The sequence below is a fragment of the Camellia sinensis genome, chromosome 3 (genome assembly GCF_055761805.1).
Source record: "Camellia sinensis isolate YWXY chromosome 3, ASM5576180v1, whole genome shotgun sequence".
Classification (NCBI taxonomy): Eukaryota; Viridiplantae; Streptophyta; class Magnoliopsida; order Ericales; family Theaceae; genus Camellia; species Camellia sinensis.
The window spans coordinates 24472213-24500206 of NC_138963.1; the positions used below are offsets into that span (position 1 = coordinate 24472213).

General features: G+C 39.4%; 1 long non-coding RNA gene across 1 annotated transcript in view; it reads right to left on the reverse strand.

Annotated features, from left to right (window-relative positions):
- Positions 1-5770: 5770 nt before the first annotated feature.
- LOC145820841 (uncharacterized) overlaps positions 5771-27994 on the reverse strand; it is a 30423-nt gene continuing 8199 nt past the window's right edge. Inside the window, exon 3 of the long non-coding RNA XR_014362867.1 lies at positions 5771-6120. This is a non-coding gene — a long non-coding RNA (uncharacterized LOC145820841). The remainder of the gene's footprint in view (positions 6121-27994) is intronic.

The window sequence follows — 27994 nt, forward strand, 5'->3', positions numbered from 1 at the left end:
CCAGGTTGTTGTCAACAAATTCCATTAGTTTGAAGTACAGCAACACCAAAGCAATCGTTCTCTAGTCAAACAAGTTCATAGTCATAACGATAATACCGGGCAATTAATCACATGTCATATCTACAGTATTCCAATATTCCCCGAGCACAAGTTACCAAATTTCATAATCTTATTCATATGTTTTCCCAATCAGTTATAGGCATATAGTAAGAAGCTATTCGTAATCACATAGTCTGCTGTTGACAGTTCACATTTTTCCTAAGGGTTCAAGATTGATTCTAATTCTCATTCAGTTAGTTCCCTTAGCAACACGGCCCTGTTATTCAAGCATAGCAATTCGCAATCCCTCATAATGTAATCAAATCAGATAGTAGCTCTCAATAAGGGTCTCCTCAGATCGAATCAATGAAAGTTCAATCGGGTCATATCAGATGAAAGTTCTACCCAGTCATATCAAATAAAAGTTCAAAGCATGAGTCATCAAACAGAAGTTCTCTCAGGTAAACAAAGGTCTCATCAAACCAAGGTTCTATCAAATCAGACAAAATATAAATTTTACCCCCATCATTTCAAACGAAACGCATTTGGTTCTATAGTTCATACTCCATTCACTTAGGTGCATAGTCAGTAGTTTCCACAATTAGTCTAAGTTCATCAATTCTCAAAGTTACATCAGAGTCATGTATCATAATAGTTCTAATCAAAGTATTTCAGATCATATACAATGTGGCATTCTCCAAATAAGTTTACATGTGGGTGCATAGGCATACAGTTGTCTATATCAAGAGGTAAGCGTCACAATCAATATAGAAATTTCCTAAATGAGTCTTTCATGTAGGCATAAGGTACACAACGGCGTATCACATAAAGTTTCTTGGTGGTACACAATAGCAGAGTGTTATGCAGAAGGTTCAAATCGGTCAGGTTATCAACAAATAATCATATCAATCAATCTGAGCAAAGGTATAATCATATATGTACTTGTCCAGAGTCTAATAACATTCTCAAGCAAAGGTATGCATATCCATACAAGTCCAAGCATTTTCTATAACATAGGTAATTGTTAAACATAGAGCTTCGCGGTGTCGCGCATATAGTCCGCATCAAACAGTAGATCTCAAAGGATTCATTAACCATAGTTCAACCCCATCAATTCTAATAGTACTGCAAGCATGGAAACATATATATACAAGTACGAGTCTAAAATCACTTATCATTTAGGCATTCGTTCACAATTCATAAGCAAAAGTTCGTTCCTCCAAACTGACATAGGTTCTCAATTTCAGAAATTTCGTAGGTGGCTGATTCATGTATATAATTTGAGATCACGGGTCTACTCATTCGATGATGTCAGCCAATATATAACAGTTCAGTTCAAGTCATGGCCATACAGATTTCCCAAACTATAGTCAATCATGATGTGTTCCCATGTTCAATAGTTCTAGCATAGATCAAATGGCCATACCTAACAGTTCATATTAAATTTTTGCAATACGGTACAAGGATTTAACCCAGCAAATTCTCATTATCCATAAGTCTCAACAATTCTCATAGCACAAGTAGTTCGTTATAGGGCTTCGGGCATCTCACATAAAGTTAACAAGTTTTCGAGGCAGTCAATACTAGGGCCTCATAATTCTAATAAGTCAATTGGTTCAATTAACATGTCCACAATCTATATCAAGTTGAGGAATGTACACTTTCCACACAAATTCCCATATAAACAATTGCACATAATTAAGGTAATACCTGCGTCAGTTGTTTCAGTATTCCGAGCATTTTCTAGAACTAGGGTGTAAACCCTTCCTTGCCTCTAGGTGTTGTTCGGATGAGTTCGCGAGCAAGATTTAGCCAAGTGCCATTTCTGACCAGATCTAAAACAAGCCCCTGACAAGCGGCGACAAATGCCCCAATGTTGTTTCCCACATTCTTTACAACTAGGTATACCATTGTTCACATTGCTTCCCCGGCTTTCTTTGTTCACAGTTTTTGCCCTAGATTTTTTATTCGCAGAAGTTATCGAATTACTAGTCATTTTAACCTTATGTTTCTTCTGTTTCTTCTATTTCGCTCTTTCTGATTCAGTTGATGATGTTGATTTTGATATTTTCAAGGCTACTATGTTTGCCTCGGACATTAAGGCCCTATCAAGAACATCCACGTATTTTGGCAATTTTAAGACGCCAACTCGATCAAACACATCTAAGTCAAGCCCACCTTAAAATTTCCTAGCCTTTTTGTAGTCAGTGTCTATCATGTGGGGTGCATAACGGGCTAACTCAGTAAATTTTGTTTCATATTCAGCCACAGTCATTTTGCCTTGTTTAAGTTGTTCAAACTCAGATACTTTTCTATCTCGGATGCATTGGGGAAAGTATTTTTCGAAAAAAATTTCTTTAAACCTATCCCATGTCACACCTTCAGTATCATTCCGCACTAACATCCACCATCTCCTAGCTTCTTCCTTGAGTGTGAATGTTGCCAACAAAACTTTCTGTGCCTCAGTACACGAAAATACTTCTAATATTTTCTCAGTTTCTAAAACCCAAGCCTCGGCTTTTAACAGTTCAATACCTCCCTGAAATTCCTGTGGTTTCATCTTATTGTATTTGTGTGTCAGTGTTATCATATCATAATTAGCTGGTTCAGGTACATGTATTTGCCCTTGTTGCTGTTGTTTCAGATTTTCGGTTAAGGCTTCAACCATTCTTTCTAACCGGCTAATTCTGGCGTCAGAAGATTCAGATTCATCTATATTCATTGTCCTTTCCATTAGCTACACACAACCAGGTTACTTATTAATATAAGGAAAGTTCTCACTGTTCTCACATTTTATTTCATATTAGACGCATTTATACTTTCATTTCAATTCAGATACAGTCACATGATCCTTTACTTTCATACGTTCATGCTCACATAGATTCCACATTCGGTATTGAAATTAACATTACATGTTATTTCACTTAACTTCTTTGATCATGCACAAAGGTTTCATTTCAATTCATTTTCAATAAGGATGTGTTCATAGTAGTTCACGCACTTAAACATGATGATGCAATGCCTCTATTTTCTTTTCTAGGACATCCTATAGCTCATATGGACACGTGTGTGTGGTATAACTCGTGCTCTGATACCACTCTGTCACGACCCAAACCCGCCCCTATAGGTTTAGCATCGTAACCGGCCAGTAATCCTTGGATTACCGAAGGCCTCTGAACAGAATAACAAAATTAAGGGGGCTAGCGGAAGCAAATACATAAATATAGTTATCCAATGAGCTGTGGTGACTTATATGAACAGAATATTTAAAACTTGATATATATAATCAAAAATCATTCATACATTATACCCATACATATTACAGTATTTTAAGTACAGCCAACGACATCAAATCAAGTCTTATAAAAACAGAAACCACAGAACTTAAACACGGGACGCTTCGGGAACCTCCACGTGAGGCACAATGGTTGGCTGACAACAGAACACAGATCCAAACAAAAGCCTTCAGGCTCGAACTCCAGAATGCTCACCTATACATACATATATACAAACAGTGAGCTAAAGCCCAGTGAATAATATTAAGGAAAAGGGGTTAGTAAACAAAATCCGAACATATCATAAGCAGAAAACAGATCATAGCATAATCATCATCCTCATATCAGAACATAATAATGGTACATCGCATAGAACACATCACAGAACGTCTTCCGACTAGAGTAATCGGTTCCGGATACCGATTAAACACATATCACCACAATGATGTGGCTAACGAGATCTCGTAATTTACTTGTATGTCATGGGCCCGCATTTTCATGTCGTCCCCCATGACTTGGGACTATCTATGGATGCCATAATAGATTTCAAACTTGGGATGTTCGTTCACGTAATCAGATATCATTTCAGAAATCATAGCTTATCACATTTCATTTGGAACATAATTTCATATAAACGTATCTTTACGATAACGTTACTCACAGTGGTTCTTGCAAACGGTCAATCAATCCTCCGACGTTGACCTACAAACACAAAGGCACGTAACACCAACAGATCTTATCATTACACAAGTACTTGGCAAACACGGCTTAGCTTACATTACGCTGGTCTTTGTTAATTCTTAGCTCATTGCTTAAAACACACCTACTTGCCTTCCCTTAACTTAGTACATTCATTCCTTAGTGTGTTTCTAATCCATAACCTCCTTAATATGACTTAATTACGGTTTAGGAATGCCTAAGATGCAATGAGGATGCCAAAACATACCTTTGAACACTTGGTAAAATTTTCTGAAAATAAGGTCCCCGCTCGAGCGTAGACCTCCTCGCTCGAGCGAACATGCAAAATGAGAGGGGACGCTCGAGCGTGACTTCCTACGCTTGAGCGACCTGCAAACTTGGAAAAAGTACTGGTTGGTTGAAATCCACGCTCGAGCTACAACTCTCACGCTCGAGCGTATTGACAACATGCAAAGGGTTCGCTTGAGCGTCCAAGTGGTCGCTCGAGCGGAGAGCTCATGTCTGAAAAAAAAATACTGAGAGCTCGCATTCTCCGCTCGAGCGTAGGTTTCCTTGCTCGTGCAGACTGTAAAATTCTGGATTTTTCAAAACAGGGTTTGAGCTTCAAAATGTGATTTTAATGGCTATACTCATGCAAAGCTTGATCAAAACACTTAGAAGGCCTTTCTAAAACACAATTACATGATCACTCTCAAACATTTAGCTCAAAACTCATGGATTTAGCAAATTTGAACTCCAAAGCTCATGCATGAAAGATTTTCAAACTATTTTCTTGATTTCTTCAAACATGCAAATGGTTGGTATAAAACCATGAATTTCCAGAACGTTATGCAATATATGAACTCACATGCTGGCAATGACTTCAAAACTCAAACTCAAAACGATGAAACCAAAGGTTAATCTCCAAGAATGCACATGCAAGTCATTTACAACCTTAAAGACCCACTTCTCTTGCCAATTTTATGAAATTGGCTCAAAGATGAGTTAAAATCATAATACATGGGAGTTAACTGCAGAATTTAAACATAAAATCCTTACCCAAAGCTTGTTCCCAAATTATGAGAGGTGAATCTTCCTATTTCTCTTCTTCTTCTTCAAAATTTTGAGCTTTCTTACTCTCAAGCCAAACTCTCTCTCTTTCTAGCTTGAATCCTCTCAGTATAAGGACTCAAATAAGCAGAAAGGAATGGTACAAACATTCTCACACTCGACTGAACAAACACAACTCACACTCTTACATTTTGAATACACTACACGTGCACACACATGCACTACTCTAACACACCCACAAGGATTTAATCCTCTACATTCAACACTACCAAGGCCTAGCACACCTTACTCTTTAATCACATCTTGGATCACTAATAGGTTTAGATTAGGCACCAATCTTGCATTATTTAATCACACATAAGTAACCTTAATTTATTCAGGTTAGATCAAAATTCAATTAATCCAAAATAGTTCCCATCAAGGTTCAATTTAATCACATGTGATTTCCACTAAACTGAATCAATTTTTAATAAAATTCGCCATAGCATTCTAAACATTCCAAATAACATATTAATGTAATCAATTCCGGTTTCGGATGCCGATGAAGCTTTCAATTTACATATTAAAGTGAAATTCCAAACAGATATTTCTACAAGTAACAGATAGAAAGCCAATTATCGTGCAAATTACATAATAAACCATAATTTATTTTAATTCCCTCATTAGCATCATTAATTACGAATTAGTAGCTAATTACGGATCGGGGTTATTACAGCCTGCTTGACAGTAAAGACAGTAATACAGAGTATAGGGGCTGGCAGAAGCCAAAACAGTAATAAAAGATGTCCAATGAGCTGTGACAGTCTGAATGTAAAAAAACTTTTTCGAACATATTCACATTCATAAGCAAAACATATGTACACCATATGTACAAACATTCAGAGTACAGTACAAGTCTTAAACAGTGTTACAAAACAGAGACGGAAGGATGAAACTGAGACACCCTAAAGCAGCCTTAGCTCGGTCAGACTTGGAAGCTCGAGGTGAGACACAATGGTTGGCTTGACAAAAAAGGAGTTAACCCGACTCTCCTAGCATCGATCCGGTGCCTGAACACCTACATATAAATATAAACAATAAGCTAAAGCCCAATGAATAACAAATGCGTAAAAGGGTTAAGAATGAATGTCCTTTCCGTCATTAAGCAGTCATATCAGTCATTTAGAAACCATAGCAAGTATATGTGGTACATCCAATAGCAAACAGTACAGCAGGTCTTAACAGACCGAACAGTCAGTTGATTGCCATCATAACTGTGAACAGTAATGGTTCCAAACATGGGAACCGACAGAGATCTCTGTAACAGTAGTAGTAACAATAAATTGCTATGGATACCACGGATACAGTTTACAAATAGGACAAACATTCGTTCATTAACCAATAGCGTTTCAGTAAACAGAACAGTTGATCATTCTGAAAATATTCATAATTGAACATATCTTTACAACATTATTACTCACAGAGCACTGGGCTAATAGCAGCTAATGAGCGTCCTCGAATGCCAACCCTACACAGTTACAGAACGAACACACACTAAGTTACACACTTGGGAGTCAACAACTTAGCTCCTATCTTGACTCAGTGTGGTTCTACATCAATATCCTCATTAAGATGCCTTAAACTAGGCCTAGGAATGCCTAGGATGAAATAAGGATACAAAGATGTACTTTAAAACACTTTTCAAAATTTTTAGAAAACAGGGGTCTCGCTCGAGCATGGATCTCTACGCTCGAGCGGACTGTAAACTTCATGAAAAGTACTGGATGCTTGCAATTCACGCTCGATGGACGCTCGACCTCCGCTCGAGCGTGAGACTCAGGTTCTCGCTCGAGCGGATTGTAAAACACAAGAACTTCTGGGTACATGCATTTCACGCTTGAGCGCAACTTTCCACGCTCGAAGGGAAGTGCACGACTCAGAGGGTACGCTCGAGCGTGAAGTCCTACGCTCGAGCGTGGGTCCAAAATCTGGAATTTCCAAATTCATCCCCAAGTACAAAACTCAACTTTAAAAGCCTCAAATTCGATCCTTTTGGGCCAATTTTCTGGAAAAACACTTTAAACCCATAATATAACATGTTTTGAAGATCAATTTGAGAAATCAAAGCCCAATGATGAGTCAATTGAACACCGTTTCAACTCAAAATTCAAGAACATGAAGAACAATGCAAAAATCATACATGCATGAGTTCCCATGGACTCTAATGTTTCAAAACATGACCAAATGCAAGTTTTAGCTCAAGAACATGGTGAATTCATGGGCCTCTACTAAAATATGGACATGCATGTAAGGAATTCATACAAAACAACTTCAATTTCAAGAATACGTACATGCGTGCATGAATTAAGCCTTAATTTCAACTCTTTACTTTAATTCTTGACTTAGATCACCAATTTACCATGAACCATGCAAGAAATAACTCAAATGTACAAATGAGAGGATGAAATATCTACCTTAGGTCTTGAATTCAAGGTATACAAGCTCAAATATGCAATCTCTCTTCAATTTCTTCTAGTTCCCAAGCTAAATTTGATGAACTCAAGTTCTTTCTCTCACTCTCCCCTTTCATACGGCTTGTCTAAGGAAATGGCTGAAGGAATGATGCCTCAAATACATAAATTAAGTCCTAAACAAGTTTTATAGGAAATGGCCACTCAATGCAATTTGGTAAAAAGTGCAAACTAATGTGATACAACTTTATTTAATCTAATTTAATCATTCCCAATCAAATTTAAATTAAACCTACCATAAAATCAAATAAATTCTAACTAGCATATAATACAAATCAATTTCAGGTTCGGTCGCCGATAAGGCCTTGAATTTGTAGTTCGAAACTTAAAACACGAACAGATCATTTAGCAGTCAAATAGATAGAAATGCATTCAAGCAACATACTTATGCAATCAGTTTTGGATTTCATCCAAATCAGTTACGTATCATATTCAGTCACAGTTTAGCAGTAATCAGAGGTGAGGGTTGTCACATTATTATTAATCTTTTGACAAATTTGATATTGATTGGTTGTATTATTTTGACAAATTTGGTATTAATGGGCTGTCTTCTTTTGACAAAATTGATATGGAGTGGAAGGTTATATTTAATTTAAAATGTCTACAACATATACAAAAAAAATAGTATATATGATCAGATATATTATAAATATTACTTAAAGGAATTTTACTATATATGCAAATATTTGATTAGAATATTATATAGAATGCATATAATATAAATAGAATACATCACGTGAGCAATTAAATTTTTCACACTACATTGATTATATCATATTATAATAAAACAAGAAGAAAAAGATGGAGTTATATATTATAATAAAACAAGATGGAACAAATCATTTACTTGTTTGAAAGTTGTGAACTTCGTATTAAATTGTTTACAAAAATGGTGGCTCCATGTTTGAAAAAACAAAAAAGGAAAAGAAAAAATTAGTTTTACTTTTATCTTTTTAATTATTAACATTTGCTGACTATTTAAAATTAAGGAGCGTGCTTATGTAAGCCATGACGTCAGCAGCGTGTTTATGTAAGCCATGACATCAGCAACGTGCTTATGTAACCATGACGTCAGCAAGGAGCGTCCAACGGGTATATTTTTGTATATAAATAGAAGTGTTGTGTGTGGAGAAAAATCAAGAACTTGAAGAGAAAATTTTTTGTGAGCTCCAAAATTCTGAGTATATTGTATTCTGCTCTTTCACTTTCAAATCTAAGTCTAGCCTTTGTTCTTACACTTTCATATCTACTCTTTGTGAGAGAATTATTGTAAAAGAGGGTTTAAGTACCACTTATTCTTATTCCTCATTTTTGTGAGAGATTTTGTAAGGGTAGGCATTTATTGTTAAGTGAGGCTTAATAGATAATAGGCCTATTCAAAAATCCGTTCAAACCAGTAATCCGGACCGAACTAGACCAAATCGTACGGTTTGGTTCGGTTCTATTAAGAATTGGTTCGGTTTCGAATTAAGAAATATGAGAACTGTAAAAACGGTTCGGTTAATGGATTTTACGAAAAAACCGCGGTTCGAACCAAACCGAACCGAATTTTAAAAGATATATATATATAATATCAAGTTTTATTTTTATTAATTGATTTTTTATAATTTTAATGATATTAGGATGGTATAGATATGTAATATTAAGTAATGCCTTAATATTATTAGTTTTTATCATGAGTTAAATGTAATTAGTTTGAGTAATTATTTTGCTAATATTAATAATTTATTCTTGTAAATAGAAATTTTTGGAACCGTAAACCAAATCGAAATCGAACCGTTTTTTCGGTTTGGTTCTGGTCCAGTTTTACAATTGTAACGGTCTGGTCTGGTTCTCAAAATCACATAACCGTTAGGATCAGTTCGGTTCTTGGATTTTCTCATAACCGAACCAATCCGGACCGTGTACACTTCTAATAGATAAGAGTAAGTCCTATGTCAAATCCACAAGCTTGGTGGTATATTTATTCAATTGATAGTAACGAAATTCTCAAGGAGGTTCCTTAGAGAGTGGACGTAGGCCTGGCGTGCCGAACCACTATAAATCTCAGTGCTTGATTCTCTCCCTATCTCTCTTACTTTTGATAATTATTATTTTGTTTTTATTTATTTATTAAAATTCTGAATATTGTGTTAATTTTAATATTTTGAAATTTTTAATGACCCAATTCACCCCCCTCTTGGGTTGCCTACCTGGGATAACATTTTTTTTTATTGTAATAGAGGTAGTTTCTGTAATAAATTTGTGTAAAAATGCAAGTTTGTTAATAAAACAACGAGTTTTCTTATGTATTGTTGTTGTCTTTATTGCTTTGATTTGTAAATTTGGGATGGTGAAAATAGCTGAGCGGAATTCAATAGAAAGTAGGTGTAAAATTGAAACTTGTGCGTAAATTGTGAAACTTGTAAGTAAATTGTGATGTAAAAATGGTCAAAATGGGCAATCAGGCTGACTTGTATGTTCACTAGTGAAAATGGATGACTAATGGAAATGTTAAAAATGGGCAAACCACGATGTAATATCAAATTTCGTAACAGCTGAGTAATATGAAATTTCGTAAGTAAACCATGATGTAAAAATGTTAAAAATGGGCAAACAAGCTAACTTGTATGACTAGTGAAAATGGATGGTCATGAACTTGGAGGGCTGGGACTAGCTTTGATTCAGACCGGTCGAATTCTTCATACGAGTTCTGACTAAGACTTTGAGGGCTCTGTCGCACTGAGGCTTAAGTTAACTCGGTTTGGCTGAGCTCTTCGTGCTCAGTCTGGCTGAGACTTAAGTTAACTCAGTCTAGCTGAGCTCTTTCTGCTTAGTTTGGCTGAGGCTTTAGTTAACTTAGTCTGGCTGAGACTTAAGTTAACTCAGTTTGGCTGAACTCTTTGTGCTCAGTCTGGTTGAGACTTTAGTTAACAAGTTGTTATTAAAACACGATGCAAATAATGGAGATATAAAGTCATTATCATTTAAGGCACAGCCTGTTGATCACAAGTTTACACCAATGGAATAGTACAAAAAGGAACACATAACAATGGAATAGTACAAAAACAGGAGACACCATTTCACTGGAAATAACGCTTCAAGTGCTCGGCGTTCCATGGATGGGAGAGGTCTCTACCCTCCATATCTTGGAGTCGGTAAGTTCCCGAGTGGGGTTTGGCTTTGACAACGTATGGTCTTTCCCAATTGGCCGCTAGCTTGCCCGTGGTAGGATTTTTAGTGGCAAGGGTTGCTTCACGCAAGACTAGGTCCTCTACCGCGAACTCTTGCGGTCGAACTTTGCAGTTATAATGTGTTCTCATTTTCTGCTGATACGACGCCCATCTGACAGTGGTTGTCTCTCGGAGCTCTTCAATTAGGTCTAAGTTAGCCTGACGCAATTCTTCGTTGAGTTCTGTATCCGGGTGCAAAACCCGAGGGGTCGGTAGGCCGATCTCCATTGGAATGACCGCCTCTGCACCGTACGTTAGGTGAAAAGGGGTCTCCCTAGTAGGGGTGCGAGCAGTAGTTCGATAAACCCAGAGTACGTTTGGTAGCTCCTCAGCCCAGAGCCCTTTAGCGGCTTCCAACTTATTTTTGATGATCTTTAGGAGGGAGCGATTGGTGACTTTGATTTGGCCATTGGCTTGGGGATGACTTGGGGAAGAGAAACATGGTGTAATGTGGAGCTCTGCACAGAATTTCCTACACTTGGCATTGTCAAATTGTTTGCCATTGTCCAAGACAATGGCTTGGGAGATTCCAAATCGGCACACGTTCGACTACCAGATAAACCTGGTTGTGTTTCGCTCAGTGATTGTCTCGAGGGTTCCGCTTCCACCCATTTAGTGAAGTAGTCAATTATAACTACAGTGAACTTGGTTTGGCCCCTTCCGGTAGGCAATGGACCAACTAAGTCGATGCCCTACTTGGCGAAGGGGTAGGGACTGCAGAGCGTAATCAGTTCTGTTGGTGGGGCATGAGGGATGTTGGCAAAGCGCTAACACTTATCGCACTTAAGCACAAAATCGGTAACATTTTCGTGAAGAGTAGGCCAGAAATAATCGGTATGGAGGATTTTGTGAGCCAGAGATCTTGCACCCGAATGATTACCACACATACCCTCATGGACTTACCTCATTACGTAGATCGCTTGAGCAGGACTGAGACACTTGAGGTATGGACGCAAAAATCCGTTTTTGTATAGTAGGCCGCTGATGAGGATGTAATTGGACGACCGGGCTCTGACTTTGGTGGCTTGTTGTTTATCGGCTAGCAACTTCTCACTTGTAAAAAACAGAATGATGTCTGCAGCTCATGGGATAGGTTCGTTTTGGACGAAGTGAACCTCCTGTTGGTTTGGCGAAGTAGTCGGATGGGCCAGGTATTCAAGGCAGACGCCATGGCTGAGGTCTGACTGGTCGGCCGAGGCTAACTGGGCCATTTCGTCTGCCTTGGAGTTTTCTAACCGATGGATGTGTTTGATATGGAAAGTATTGAAAAGGCAAACGAGAGGGAGTGTAATGTCCCTGTAGGCTCTCATTGTGTCTTTCTTCGCGTTGAATTCCCCCATGATCTGCTCGATGATCAATTGGGAGTCACTGAACACTTGGATATGGCTTACGCCAATGTTTCTGGCTAGGCGAAGACCTGCTACCAAGGTCTCATATTCGGCTTCATTATTGCTTGCGTCGAACAGGAAACGGAGGGCACACTTGAAGTAACTACCCTCGGGAGTGGTGAGGATGAGACTAACCCCACTGCCTTCTTTGTGGGATGATCCATCGACATTGAGGGTCCAGGAGTGGGGGTCTTCTGGCTCAGTATTGAATTGCCTTGGCGGAGGGGGCACGGTTGGAGTGGGATTGGTGAATTCCAAGATAAAATTAGCGACGACCTGTCCTTTGATTGCCGTTCGAGGTCGGTAAGAGATTTCAAATTGGCTGAGCTCGACAGACCATTGTATAAGTCTACCGGACAGCTCTAGCTGCTGCATTACCTTCTTCAAAGGTTGATCAGTGAGGACCACTATGGAGTGAGTTTGGAAATAAGGTCGGAATCGTCTTAAGGCTATGACCAAGGTAAGGGCCATTTTTTCCAACTGAGGGTAGTTTTGTTCTGCCCCCCTGAGAGCTCTCGACTAATGTAATAAACCGGACGCTGTACTGAGCTGTCCTCCCTGATGAGGGCCGCACTGACTGTGGTGTTTGATACGGCTAAGTAGAGAAAGAGGGTCTCGCTTGAGAGCGCTTGAGAGAGTAGGGAGGGTTAACCATGCACTGCTTCAATTGTTGAAAGACCTCTTGGGATTCGGTGGTCCACTCAAAGGCCTGTCGAAGGACTTTGAAAAAGGGGAGGCACTTGTCTGTTGCACGGGAAATAAAACGGTTGAGGGCGGTGACTCTGCCGGTAAGCCATTGAACCTCTTTAACCGTTCTGGGAGACTACATTTCTATCAGGGCCTTGATCTTTTCAGGGTTGGCCTCGATGCCTGCTAACTGACCATAAAACCCAAGAATTTCCAGATCCTACGCCGAAGGCGCACTTCTCTAGATTCAGCTTCGTTTGATACTTGCGTAGGGTTTCGAAGGTCTCTCGCAGGTTTGTCAGATGATCAGAGGAGAGTTTGCTCTTGACAAGCATGTCATCGACGTAGACTTCCATGTTCCGACCTATCTGGTGGTAAAAGACAACATTGACCAACCGTTGGTAAGTTGCTCCACCATTTTTCAATCCGAATGGCATAATACGATAGTGGTAAGTTCTTCTGTTTGTGATGCAGGAGGTGTGTTCCTGGTAAGCCGGGTGCATCAGAATTTGATTGTAGCCGGAGAAGGCATCCATGAAACTGAGCATCTGATGTCCGGCAGTGGCGTCGACAAGCAGATCTATGCGGGGGAGGGGATAACTATCTTTGGGGCATGCTCTATTAAGGTTGGAGTAGTCGACGCAGAATCTCCATTTGCCGTTGTTTTTATGGACCAGGACCACATTTGACAGCCATCTGGGATAGTCTACGTTCTTAATGAATCGTGCCTCGAGTAGTTTGTCTACCTCAGAAGCAATAAGGGCATTGCGTTCCGGGTGAAAGACATGCTGCTTCTGGCGGAAAGGTCAGAAGTGGGGCTCGATACTGAGATGATTAGCGATAAAGGAGGGATCGATACCCGGCATGTCGGAATGGGTCCAGGCAAATGCATCATTGTGCTCGGTTAGGAGGGCTGTGAGGTAGCCTTGGCTTGGGAGGATAGTTGGCTGCTGATCTTGGCTGTTTTTGTTGGGTTGGTAGGGTCGATGGGGACTTCAACAAGTTCTTCCACTGGTTCCCCTCTGACTAACTCGTCTTCGTCTCTGATGTCAAGTCCTTCGATGATCATAGCCTTCTTCAGCTTGACCTCTTTGAGTGAAGTGACGTAGCATTCTCTGGCCATTGTCTGTTCTCCCTTTACGGTGTCGACCCCGAGGTCGGTAGGAAATTTCATGGCCAGATGATATGTGGATGTGACAGCTTGAAAAGCGTTAAAAGACTGTGCTGCCGAGGATGATGTTATAAGCAGAGGAATAGTCAACGACAAGGAAAGTGAGTAACTTGGTGGTCTGCCGGGGATACTCTCCGATGGTGATGGGAAGATCGATGGACCCTATGGAGGTCACCCGATCCCCCGTGAAGCCGACTAGTGGGGTTTGGAGAGGGGACAATCTTTCTTCCCCGACCTTGAGCTGGCGATAAGCGTTCAGGAAGATGATGTCTGAAGAGCTGCCATTGTCGACAAGCACTCGTCTAACTTTGTAGTTGGATAGGAGAGTAGAGATGACGAGGGGGTCGTCATGAGGGTAACGGATGCCTGTGCAATTGGCTTCCGTAAAGGTGAAGGTTTCATCCACTGTTTGGGTTGTTTGAAGGGGTAATCCAATGTTGTGACTTCTTTGTTGGAGCCCTGCCAGATTTTTCTGAGTTCGGCTCGTTGGGCCGAACGGGATGGTCCTCCGCATGCAAGTCCGCCAGCAATGACTCTGATCTCTCCAACCGGGGGAGTAGGGTTGCCTTGTGCTCGGGGTTGTGGTAGAGGTTGATCATTGCCTTGGTTAGGTTACACGGGTTGTCGGGGAGGGGTATGTCGGCGGTTGCCCCTAGTAGATTCAGTCCTTGGCGTTGCTGGGGACGGGCTGCCGTGAACCGACTGAGGCGTCCCTGGCATATCAAGCTCTTTACCTGGTCTTTAAGGTTAACACATTCCTTGGTGTTGTGGCCGTGGTCCTGATGGAAACGACAATATTTTGATTGGTCTCGCCGGTTACAAGGAGACCGCGAGGGTTGTGGCCATTTCAAGTTGTAATCTCGTTGGATCTGGTTCAAGACTTGTTCCATGGAGGAATTGAGGGGAGTGTACCATTCGAACCGACCAGGCGGTCGGGTAGGTATTGATTGGTTGGCTCGAGTAGTTTGGTCGGTATACTGAGGTGCTTGCTGTGTGTATTGGGTGGTTCAAGTTTTAGATTCCTTTCTCTTCTCTCTGAGGGTTGGGTTTTTAGTTGTAGAATCTTGGCAGGCAGCCAGAGAATCTTCAGCGTTCATGTATTTTTGGGCTTTGGAAAGAAGGGTTGCCATGGAGGTTGGAGGGTTTTTGGAGAAGGAGAAAAGGAAGTCGGATGATCGTAAACCAGCCATGAAAGCCGTGAGAATGACCTTGTCGTCATTTTCCGCCACTTGCAAGGCCTCGGTGTTGAAACAGGTGACGAAGCTACATAGCGATTCCCTCTCCGTCTGACGGATGTTGAGGAGTTGAGTTACCAAGCGCCGCTGGCGCTGGGCACCAATGAAATGACTAAGAAAGGAATCACTTAGGTGTTGGAAAGTAGAGATGAAGTCTGTTGACAACTGATTAAACCAGAGTCGAGCCGACCCCTTGAGTGTTACGGGGAAAGCCCGACACATGATCTCATCCGGAAAAAGCATAGAGGATCATTAGGGTCCTATAAGTCTCCAAGTGGTCGATTGGGTCCGTTGTTCCATCGAAAGAGTCGATCAAGGGCATTTTGAACTTAGGAGGTAGGGGTTTGTCCCTGATAGAGGCGACAAATAGTAAATTGGCTGTTATGGAGGGTTTATTCTGTATGTTCTGCATGAGTCCTTGGAGCTGGAGTTTCATGGCTCGGAGTTCCGCATCCCAGATAGGAACGTTGTCACCACCAGAATACAATGGAGGCTGGACACTACTGGCCTCTCCCTCGAGAGCAATTGCTTGGACTGATGGATCTAGACCCCGAGGTAACGGGTTCATATCTTGGGGTGGGGGTCGCAAACCCTCAAAGTTAGAGGGGTGGGCTTGTTGGAAGCGATGGCTCGGGGTTCGTTTTCGGTTAGGTGGGATATCTTGTGGTGGTGGAGGAGGCACGTGGAGGTCTCGCTGAAGCAAAGCATTGATCAAGGCTTGGTTTTGTTCGGCTAGGCGGTTGATGCTATTGGTGAGTTCTGTGAAATACTGAGGTGGATTGTTTGGGTTGGGAGGGTTGGCTTGGGGGTCGGCAACGTTGTGTTGAGAAGCCATGATCTCATTGTGACCATCCACCTTGGTGGGTGGCAATGAGGAATTATCGGGAATGGGTCTCTGACAACAATGAGCACAATTGTCACACAGAGTGAAAGATTCCCACAAACGGTGCCAACTAATGATACTACTTGTCTCGGAGGAACGGGTCGAGCTGATCCACGCCTCCCACACCGTTGTCCGGTCGCTGGGCCCACTGAGAAACTTGCACAAAAGTTCAACGGGGAACGGGAGTCTTCCAGCGAACTCTCCGACGAGCAAGTTAGAAAAAAGAGATTAATGGAATGTAGAGATAGGGTGATGATAAAAAACTTAACATTCTTTTTGTTTTAGAAACCTACTTATATCCTTTGTTCATCGGCCTTGTTTGGTAGGGCTGTGGGAAAGTGCTTGTAGCTTATACCTCAACAGTTTATAGCTTATAACTATGAACATAAGCTGATTTCTGACTTATAAATTAAGCTTCTCCTACCCCACTCAAAGAATAAGCTGATTTCTAACTTACAAAAAGCTATAAGCTGCATTGTTAAGCTAAACCAAACACATCAAAATAGCTTAAATTAAGCTGAAAGCTGAAATAAGCTGAAAAAAAAGTTGTACCAAATAGGGCCATCATTTCCTTGTCTACTCCGACCTATCATGTTGGCTGAAAGTCTATGTTCTAACTTGCCTTGTTCATGGTGAGACAATTCTGTTCCGACGTGAAGGAGTTATCGTATTAAATGCTACAGGGAATTTCATTAATGACTGATATGTGGTACAATAACTCTGTATAATCTTTGTCTGCTTACGTGGCTGGTTCTTCTCTTGACAAGTGTTTAGATGCCATTGGTTCTTGGTGCAACGTTAGATTCCAGTAATGTTGGGCTCTGGTGTTTGAATCGTGTGTTGGGGTCTAAGTGGTGGGCCAAAAGCCCCCTATGGGCCCAGCTATGTCAGAAAGTGACTTAAAAACTAACTTATTGACTTTTAATTTATTTGAATCACATCACTTCTATGTTTACACGTCTTTTCGTAATGAATAAAAAAGTCAATTTATGTAACATTTTCATAGACAAATGTAACATTTTCATAGACAAATGTGATTTATTTTATATAAATTCTAATTTAAAATTTTAAATACCCTAATCGAAATTCCTAGAACGGCCACAGGTCATAACAACTTAAAATTGCAAAAACACGTTATATTATTCTATATGATATTTATGTATAAAATTCTATCTGTGATTCTGTAGATCATTTTTCTTCTTGTATTGGTTCATGTTAGATTCTGAACAATTTTACCGATCTTAACAAATTTGAAACAAGCGCTCCATTGGGAGTTCACTTATCTGTTTGGAAAATACTTTATAAATTAATAATTTGTTCAAACTTTTCTCGTGTTATGCAATAATAAAATTTAAAAACTGAAATAGGAATTAAACACTCCTAAAAGGAATTAATTGATGTTAGCTTATGAATTCTTGGCTCATTGGATTTGTCAAGGAAATGAATAAAAATAAAAGTAAAATAATTAAATTTTCTTTTTGCGCTTTTTTGGCTGGCCTAGAACTGGAAGTGGGAATGCTGCTGTGCAACCAGCGTAGCAGCGGCTGCTGTGCAGTAAAATGGACTTATTTCGGAGTCTATTTTAATAATTCGAACCGTTTAAATTTTAAAATATATCAAGTAGAAGATGCCTGCATAAAATCAAGTTAATAAGGTTGGATATTTATATGTCAAGAATAATGAGCCAATAAAATGCAAACATTCACCATGAAACTTTACCTCTTTTATGTTTCCTCTTGCATCCTTCTTCTGTTACATTTGCGCTATATTTGAATCTTGAATTTATCAAAGAAAAAGCAGATGCAAAAAATTTAGCTTTTTTCACTTTATTTTCTTCTATATCTTATCCATTTTGTTTTTCTTTTTCTTCACAAATTCTTAATCCAAACATAATCATTTAAAAAAAATTAAAAATTGAGTTGTTGACCAGCCTTTAGCATTTGTGTGATTTTAGCACTAGTTATGCTCCCCAAAATCTTACTTTCGTAGTATTGAAAATTGTTATTTTATAGACATTAAAATCTTGTCTTTATTAAAAATCCTATGCGTGTGTTGGTGTCCATTGATATTGGTAGATCTTAAATTAAAAGAATTGATATCCAAAAACATGAATTGAATTTTGGTTTGGTATATAGTATTGAATTTTGTAGAGGAAACCATTATAATAATTAGATATGCATGGTTCTTTAGATGGAGGGTTTTTTTTTTTTTTTTTTTTTTGGCGGTAGGTAATCAATAATTCATTGACAAATATATACAAAAAGAAAAAAGATATTTTTTACTAACATCCGTTCACTTTCTTCTTATTTCGGAGGTGGATCACTTTCTTCTTATTTCGGAGGTGGAGGCGCTGCTGCGCTGGCGGTTGCTATGTAGTAAAATAGACTTATTTTAGGACTCATTTTGATAATTCGAACCGCTCACATTTTAGAATATATTGTGTATTTGTTTGGACGGACTGGATAAGGGGGGATTGTAATCTATCAGATTGTTGGTCCTGAGATACATTGTTCCGAGACTATTTGGTTTAATTGGATTTGTATCTTATGTTTGTTTAGTCGTGGGATTAGATATCTAGATTGGACTATTTTTAGTGAATCCAATGTTTGGTTAGACGGACTGGATAAGGATAAATGTTCAAAAGACTATTTTACCCTTGTAATTTATAATTTTTATTTAATATATAATTTTAAATTTGTAATCTATAATTTATAATTTATAATTTATATTTTTTAATTTATATTTATATAATTTGTAATCTATAATTTATAATTTATATTTTTTATTTAATATATAATTTTAAATTAACGACAATAAAAAATAATTTTATTTAATATATAAATTAAATTTTCAACAACACTAAAAAAATTAATTTATAAGGCCATAATTTATAATTTATTATTTTTAAATAAATTTAATTTATAATTTATATTTTTTATTTAATATATAATTTTAAATTAACAACACTAAAAAAATAATTTAATTTAATATGTAAATTTAATTTTTTAACAACACTAAAAAAATTTAATTTATAAGGCCATAATTTTTAATTTATTATTTTTAATTAAATTTAATTTATAATTTATAATTTTTATTTAATATATAATTTTAAATTAACAACACTAAAAAAATAATTTATAAATGTTCAAAAGATTATTTTACCATTTTTCTAATTGTTTACTAAGTAATAGCATGGGGTAAAATGGACATTTCAGAGCCCACTCTCATGGGATACCAATCCCATGGAAACAATCTCACTCCCCCCATGGGATAGGATAGTCTCATATTTGTGAGACTAATAGTCCATTGTTTGTTTCATTTTTTTTGCTTCAGACTAATAGTCCCCCAGGACTATTAGTCCCACAAATATGGGACTATCCTATCCCATGGGAGGTGGGATAGAAACCATGGGATTGGTATTCCATGAGATTATTTTGTGAAATGTCCATTTTACCCTCCATGCTATTACTTAGCAAACAATTAGAAAATGATAAAATAGTCTTTTGAACATTTATAAATTATTTTTTTAGTCTTGTTAATTTAAAATTATATATTAAATAAAAATTTTAATTATAAATTATAAATTAAATTTAATTAAAAATAATAAATTATAAATTATGGCCTTATAAATTAAATTTTTTAGTGTTGTTAAAAAATTAAATTTACATGTTAAATTAAATTATTTTTTTAGTGTTGTTAATTTAAAATTATATATTAAATAAAAAATATAAATTATAAATTATGGCCTTATAAATTAATTTTTTTTAGTGTTGTTGAAAATTTAAATAAAATTATTTTTTATTGTCGTTAATTTAAAATTATATATTAAATAAAAAATATAAATTATAAACTATAAATTTAATTTAATTGAAAATAAGAAATTAAAATAATTAAAATATTGTGCAAAAAATAAAATAAAAAATTCTTTTATTTAATCTAGCTAAAAATAATTAAAATATTAAAGCTATGTTTAATATTGCTATTACTTAGTAAATAATTAAAAAGGATAAAATAGTCATTTGAGCATTTATCATTCTCCATAATATCTCAAACAAAGATTGGATAACTAAAAATAGTCTAATCCAGACATCTAATCCCATGACTAAACAAACATAGGATACAAACTTAGCCAAACCAAACAATCCCGGGACAATGTATCCCAGGACAAATAGTTCGATGGATTACAATCCCCTCTTATCCAGTCCGTCCAAACAAACGCACCGCCTGTAAAAAATCAAGTTAATCGGATATCATTTACCTATTCATCCACTCACATTTGTATTTACTTTAATACTTTAAATCACATTTATGATGAATAGGTAAATGATATCCAATTAATTTGATTTTTTACAAGCATCTTCTACTTGATGTATTCTAATATGCAAACGGTTTGAATTATTAAAATGGGTTCTAAAATAGGCTGCGTAGGCTGCGTAGCTATGTAGGCTATGTAGGCTGCGTTGCTATGTAGGCTGCGTAAAATGGGTTTTAAAATAACCGTTGCTATGTAGGCTGCGTAGCAGCGTCCCCACTTCTAAAATAAGAAGAAAGTGAAAAGATGTTAGTAAAAAATATCTTTCTTTTTCTTTTTGTATATATTTGTCAATGAATTATTGATTACCTATCAAAAAAACAAAAAAAAAAAACTCCATCTAAAGAACCATGTATATCTAATTATTATAATGGTTTCCTCTACAGAATTCAATACTATATACCGAACCAAAAATTCAATTCATATTTTTGGTTATCAATTCTTTTAATTTAATATCTACCACTATCAATCGACACCAACACACACATACGATTTTTAATAAAGACAAGATTTTAATGTCTATAAAATAACAATTTTCAATACTACGAAAGTAAGATGTGGAGGAGCATAACTAGTGCTAAAATCACACAAATGCTGAAGGTTGGTCAACAACTCAATTTTTAATTTTTTTTTTTAAATGTAAATACTATACGAGTATGAAATAATGTTCTCGTATAATCTTGTTGATCAAGTTTGCACTCCTCTAAACGTAGTCGCTTTATTTCTTGAGAACACAAATGTGAGCTAGCCGGCGGGTGTGTGCCGGATACCTCTCCGATGCCTAAGTCAGCAAAATAGACAAATAGACAAATAGACAAAAGCTCTGTGTATTTCGAAAATCAAAGTTGTGTTACCTCATCATGGGTTCTGTTGTGAGCTTTTATAGTTTTTGCCTGGCACAATCCTAGTAGGACTCTTACTCCTCAATGTAGAGTCCTCCTAGGAATCACACTCCTGAAAGATAATGTTTATCCTTCAACACCCTCATCACTGCTTTAACCAAGTGAGATGGTTCTACCACGGTTGGATAACAGTATGACCAAGCTAACATTAGCCCTTTGTCATACTTAATCTAGTGCCTTCATATGCAACACATAGCTCGGCTCTTGTTACTTGTACCTCGGTTTTGTCTGTTTAGACCGAGCTAATTGCAGCAAGCCTTGATCGAGCTAACAAAGGGCAAGGTCCACCTTAAGAAGCCCAAACACCTCGGCTCCGACTTCTATGACCGAGCTAATTATCACCACTTCGACTGTGGTGACTGTAACCATACTTGGACCGAGCTAAGAGCAAGGTACACCTTGCTAAGCCCTTTTCACCACAGCCCATAGAACAGCCTATTACTACGCCTGGGCCTAGCTCGGCCTTAATGCACTTAAAAACTCCTTCTCAATTGCCCCTTAATTCTATCTGCGTAGCATGATTGGGATTATTTGTTATCGGCCGAGCTAAAACTTCATACCTTCAACCGAGCTAAATTGTCACCGGGCTACCAATTTGTCCAGTCAAAAAAAAGTCTCTTCAGTCACGCTGTACATCTGAATCGCTTGTTATTCCCATAGAAACGTGGCTGGCCCTTATTAGTTGAGTATAGCTGTCAACGCTGTCCTCGTACCTCGCGAATTTTGAACAGTCCCGCCCAAATATAAGTTTTATACAAAAACCCTATCTTTTCAAATCAAAACATTTCTGTTCATCTTCTCTCTCTTGCCCTCGGAGCCTCCATCTTTCCAAACACAGCACCTGCGAAGCTCATCCTTGCAGTCTTGATCTTCATCCTTTCGACTCAAAGCTGTAAGTGATTCCAGCCTTCTTTCTTTCCCCTTATTTCGTATAGTATAGCAATATATAGCATAGTATATGTATGTTTTTCAAAACATACTAGCACAGTTTTCACTTAAATGAGAAATAACCTCTTGGTCCCAAAAACCATGTGATAGATCCTCCACTGGATTCTCACTCAATTTGTAACATGATGTATTTGATCTGAAATAAGATTACGACCGAACTAGGAATCTGTTTGCTCCAAGGTGCGCACAAAACTGGACTAGAAAACTCCACCCACTGACCGAACTAAGATTTTGCGCCACTCTTTCTATTACAACCGGTCTAAAATTCTTCCTCTTTATGTAGCCGAGCTAAAGAGTTTCGCTCCAACAGAACTAAAAACGGGTTGCACCCCACGTAACCGAACTAGGGTTATATTTATTTTGCCTTTGTACTTAGCATGGTCCAATGGTCTAGGCTTAACACTTTTTATCTCCACTTTGCAGACTCTGAGTAGGTTGGCCAGGCACACATTTGCACGCTCAATCGAGATGCTCAACATCATCTCAACACCGAGCTAGGACTCCGGGCTAAGTTATACATAATTTAAGTCATAAATGGGTAAATATCGATTCCTAGTAAACTCACCAGGGGCTATTGCCGAATTCCGCAAGGAATACCAAATTCCAGACGACGTCCATCTTTTCCTAGCCGAACTAGACACCATGCCCTGGAGAAAACAAGGTTTCGTTCCATTTACTGTACTATCCATTGTTAAAGTCAGTCTCTGATTCCCAGTTCAGCCACTCCTTTGTGAATTCCTTAGGCATACTAGAATATGCCCAACCCAACTTAGCACTAATTCTTACAGAATAATAAATGACATCGCCGAGCTAAATCGCCGGCTTGGCCTCAACCTCAGTTTAGCCGAGCTATTTCACCAATATTCACTTGGCAGAATGAAGATGGCTGGGTATACTATTTAAGAATAAGAAGACGTCGAGAGAAAATAATAAAAAACACACTAGACAAAGACGTAAATGACGATGACTTTTCTGAGTCTCGGGCAACTTCGAAGACTAGGAAGCCCAGTTACCGGGCAACCGAATTAACTGGAATAAAAGAGTAGCCGATATGAATACCTCGGCTTAGCTTGTGCGTTCTTTACCCTGTTTATAAGTTTTGCACCGTGCTAACCGTTTCCTTTTTCTTTATGCAGACTTGAACCAACTAAAGTTGTAGTACCAATACCCCAATCTTGACGCACTCCGTGCCGCACTTTGGTACCGCGATTGAGGTTGGGCCGAGCTACTCAATTTTGAACCGACATACAGATACAGTAGTAGGAGGAAGACCAGGGTGACAGATTTCCTCCTGGAACCTTCACCAGAACCAGATCCAATATTACCTCAAATCAATCTCATTCCACTAACCAAAGAACAAGAGATAGCCAAACGCCGAGCTGTCCGAGCATTGATTACCGAGACGACCCAAGCCGAGGTACCACAAGTCGGCCAAACAAATGAGGCCGTGGTGACCCTTCCAACCTCCCGAGCCTCATCATCTCGGTCGAGCAAGCGTGCTCGCACATCTACTACCGAACCACAACACCTCATTGACAAAGATGATACCGTACTTCCTCAATCCACCCAGCTGAGCCCAGAACCAGTGCGTCCCGACCAGGCTAGCCCTTCAGAGTGGGCACCAAAAGTGACGTATAAGAACCGAGCCATAACAAGTACAGATTCAGTGGTCGTTGAAAAAGACCACTCGCTCGCCTTCAACCTTGCCAAGAGCGTGTGCTTGCCAACCGACATGGAGCATCATGATCATCTGACCGAGTTGAAGGCCATCCGCTCGGCGACAAAGTCGATGGTGCTAGTAAGTTTCTCTGCTTGTCTTTCCAGTTTGTACATCTATCTGCACAGTTTTAACTATACTATCTCTTCTTTTGCAGGCCATGCAGAAGAATTATGTCGCTCACAAGCGCGTGTTAGAGCTGCGTAAGACCACACGGCTGGCCGTGGCAGAGGCCAATGCTAAGACGGCCGAGCTAGAAGAGTCCAAGCAGAAAATGGCCGAGCTATACAGCGAAATAGCCCGCCTCACCGGACTAGTCAACTCGGCTGAAGTAGATAAGCAGAAGGCTTTGGCCGAGCGGAAAGATAAATATCTGCGCGAGCTGGCCAAGCTCGAGAAGAAGAAGGATGCAGAGATCGCCGAGCTGAAGAAGAGCACAGAAGATGCGGAAGACCGTGGCTACAAGGAAGGGGAGGTCACCTACATCCTGCAATGTGAGGTTGTAAAGGACATTTTCTTCAAATGCGGATGGAAGGCGGCTTTGTCACAGCTTGGTTATGGCAACGAAACCGAGGTCTTCCAGAGCCCTCCTCCCCACTTCATTCTGAGCTATATGGCGGACTACGCCAATGCTATTCAACAAAAACTGCTCCGTGTGGGGAAGGACGGGGAGGCATCTCCAGAACCAAACAACGCCCCGGCTACCAACAATGATTGCGGTCTCCATACTGCTCCATCAACTCAGGTTGAGCCACCGGTGGAAGACTTGGTTAAAAATGTGGTCGAGCTACCCTCTGACACCGGGTTACCGAGTGGTGCAGCTCGAGTTGACCTGGATGCAGATTTGGACGACCTTTTTGCTTAATCCCGTAATTTCTTCTTTTTACTTTTGGAAAGAAATTGTAACCGGGCTAAAGTCCCACTTCTTGTAACTTTGTTTTGAATCTTGAATGAAATCTGCTTCTTTTTGCTCGGTGTATTCCATACCTGCATTTATGTTTCAACTATGATTTGCATGAAGTGTAGCATTTTCTAGCCGAGATACTTATCTTGGTCTACCCGCCAACTCTCTTCGGCCTAGATCCTTATCTAAGCTGAAGAAAACTCATAGTTGGTTATTCGTGCTAACCTCTCTTCAGCCTAGATCCTTATCTCGGCTCGGCTGAAAAGAACTCAAAGTTGGTTATTCCTGCTAACCACTCTTCAGCCTAGATCCTTACCTTGGCTGAATAGAGATAAGTGTTGGTTTTTTCAGCCAACCTCTTCAGCCTAGATCCGGGTCTCGGCTGAAGAGAGATAAGTGTTGGTTTTTCCAGCCAACCTCTTCAGCCTGGATCCTGATCTCGGCTGAAAAGAGATAAGTGTTTGGTTATTCCTACCAAACTTCTTCAACCTAGATCCTGATCTCGGCTGAAGAAAACTCAAAGTTGGTTATTCCTGCCAACCTAGAGCAAAGTGTTTGGTTACCCTGATCTCGGCTGAAGAGAGCTCAAAGTTGGTTATTCCTGCCAACCTAGAGCGGAGTATTTCGTTATTCCTGCCAAACTTCTTCAGCATAGATCCTGATCTCGGCTGAAGAGAGCTCAAAGTTGGTTATTCCTGCCAACCTAGAGCGAAGTGTTGGTTTATTCCGGCCAACTCTGCTTTCATTGCCCCTAGCTCACTAAACACAACTTTTACAGAAGAAAAGAATTATGCTGAAAAGGGAACTACTTGTTCTATAAAAAAGAAAAATTACAAGTACTTTAATGAAAAGATAAAAATAATATAATTTGAGATTGACAGTGTTCCATGGCCTGGGAATGGCCTTGCTGTCTCCATCTGCCAAGTGATATGCCCATTTTCTTGCCAAGCCAACCACTTTGTATGGTCCTTCCCAATTAGGCCCTAACTTGCCATTTTCGGGTACCAGAGTGTTTCTCATTAATTTGCGCAGCACCCAATCTCTAATCTTGAATTGCCTCGGATGTACTGTTTTGTTATATTTTCTGGATAACTCTTGCTGGTATGAGGCAATGTGAACCAATGCTCTTTTTCTTCTCTCTTCTACAAGGTCGAGTTCCAAGGTTATGGCTTCTCCATTTAAGTCTGGGTCAAAATTTTCACTTCTAATAGTGGAGAGGCCAACTTCTAGTGGGATTACTGCTTCCATGCCATAGGCCAAGGAAAAAGGTATTTCTTTAGTTGACCGCCGAGGTGTGGTACGGTAAGCCCATAAAACATGAGGAAGCTCCTCAGCCCACTTGCCTTTTGCTTTCTCCAGCCTTTTCTTCAATCCATCTAAGACGACTTTGTTTGATGCTTCCGCCTGGCCATTTGCTTGGGGGTATGCTGGTGTAGAATTATAGAATTCTATCTTGTACTCCTTACAAAAGCCTCTAAAAATTTTGCCATCGAACTGAGTACCGTTGTCAGATATTAGAGCCTTGGGTATGCCAAACCGAGTGATGATATTCTGCCAGACAAACTTCTTCACACTTTCCTTTATTGATGCAAGTGCTTCTGCTTCTACCCACTTTGTGAAGTAGTCTGCTGCTGCATGAAAGAAATTTCTGTTGCCGGGTGTTGTTGGAAGTGGTCCTACTATGTCCAAACCCCACATTGCGAAAGACCAATGGCTAGTTAATGGTAGAAGCTCTCTGGCTGGTTGATGTATTTGGTGTGCAAACTTTTGGCATTTCTCGCACCTCTTGACATACTTTTCTGAATCTGCTTGCATGTATGGCCACCAATATCCTTGTAAAATTACTCTGTATGCCAATGATCTTCCCCCTTGGTGGCTTCCGCATACGCCTTCGTGTATCTCGAACAAGAATGTTTCGATCTTGCTGGGATGAACACATTTCAGGTAAGGTCTTGTGACGGATTTTTTATACAAGGCCATTGATGGGGAGAGCCAAAATCGCTATGACTTTGCTCTTATTTTGTTGGCCTCTTTCTTCTTTTCGGGTAAGACGCCGTCTTTTAAGAACAATAAATTGGGATCCATCTATGAAGGGCCTAGTTCAGTGCAACATACCTCAGCAACTTCTGGTTCTTCAATGCTTGGTCTTGGTAGGAAGTCGATCAATAATAGATGTGGGATGGAGGTGTCTGCTATTGAAGCAAAGCCTGCTAGTTCATCTGCTCTACTGTTTTCTTCCCAGCCGATCTGCTCTATCCGCACTACTTCGAATTTCATGATTTCCCTTCTGACTAACTCTTGATGCTTTGTCATCCTCTCATCTTTTGCTTCGTAGTCGCCTGAAATCTGGTTTACTACCAGCTGGGAGTCACTGTAAACCATTAGCTCGGTGGCCTGCATGAAAAGTGTTGATTTTAGGCCTGCTAAGAGTGTTTCATACTCCTTCTCATTGTTTGATGCTCGGAAGCCAAGGTTGACTGCTTGTTCCACTATTAGGCCATTTGGTGAGATGAGGACTATGCCAAGTCATGCACCATGCCTATTGTGTGCTCCATCCACGAAGAGCTTCAACATCTCTCCAACGAATAGTTTCCAACAAGTAGAAGGGTCGGATGATGTCTTGGGGTCATGAGTGTTGCTGATGTTTTCTTCCAAGTCCATGCCTACTGTTGGGGTTTGCTCTTCACTATTTGACTGTACCGAGTTTTTACTTGTTGATGAGTCTTTGCTGGGTGTAGCACGGTTTGCCTCTTCCTCTCTTTCTTCAATCCAGTATGCCTTGGGATGTGGCTAGGCATCTTGTTTTGGGGGTTGCGCAGTTCCTGCGGCACTTTCCATCCCCTTTTTTGTTGTACCAGTCAAGTCAACTGGGCAGATGTGATGACTTCCTGGTGTGAACTCTGTCACAAAATCTGCCAAAGCTTGGGCTTTTATTGCGGTTCTGGGTTGAAACTTGATATTAAATTGTCCCAATTCCACCGCCCACTTCAAAATTCGCCCAGAAAAGTTCGTTCTCTCAAACAAAGCTTTTAATGGAAAAGCTATTAGGACGATTATGGTGT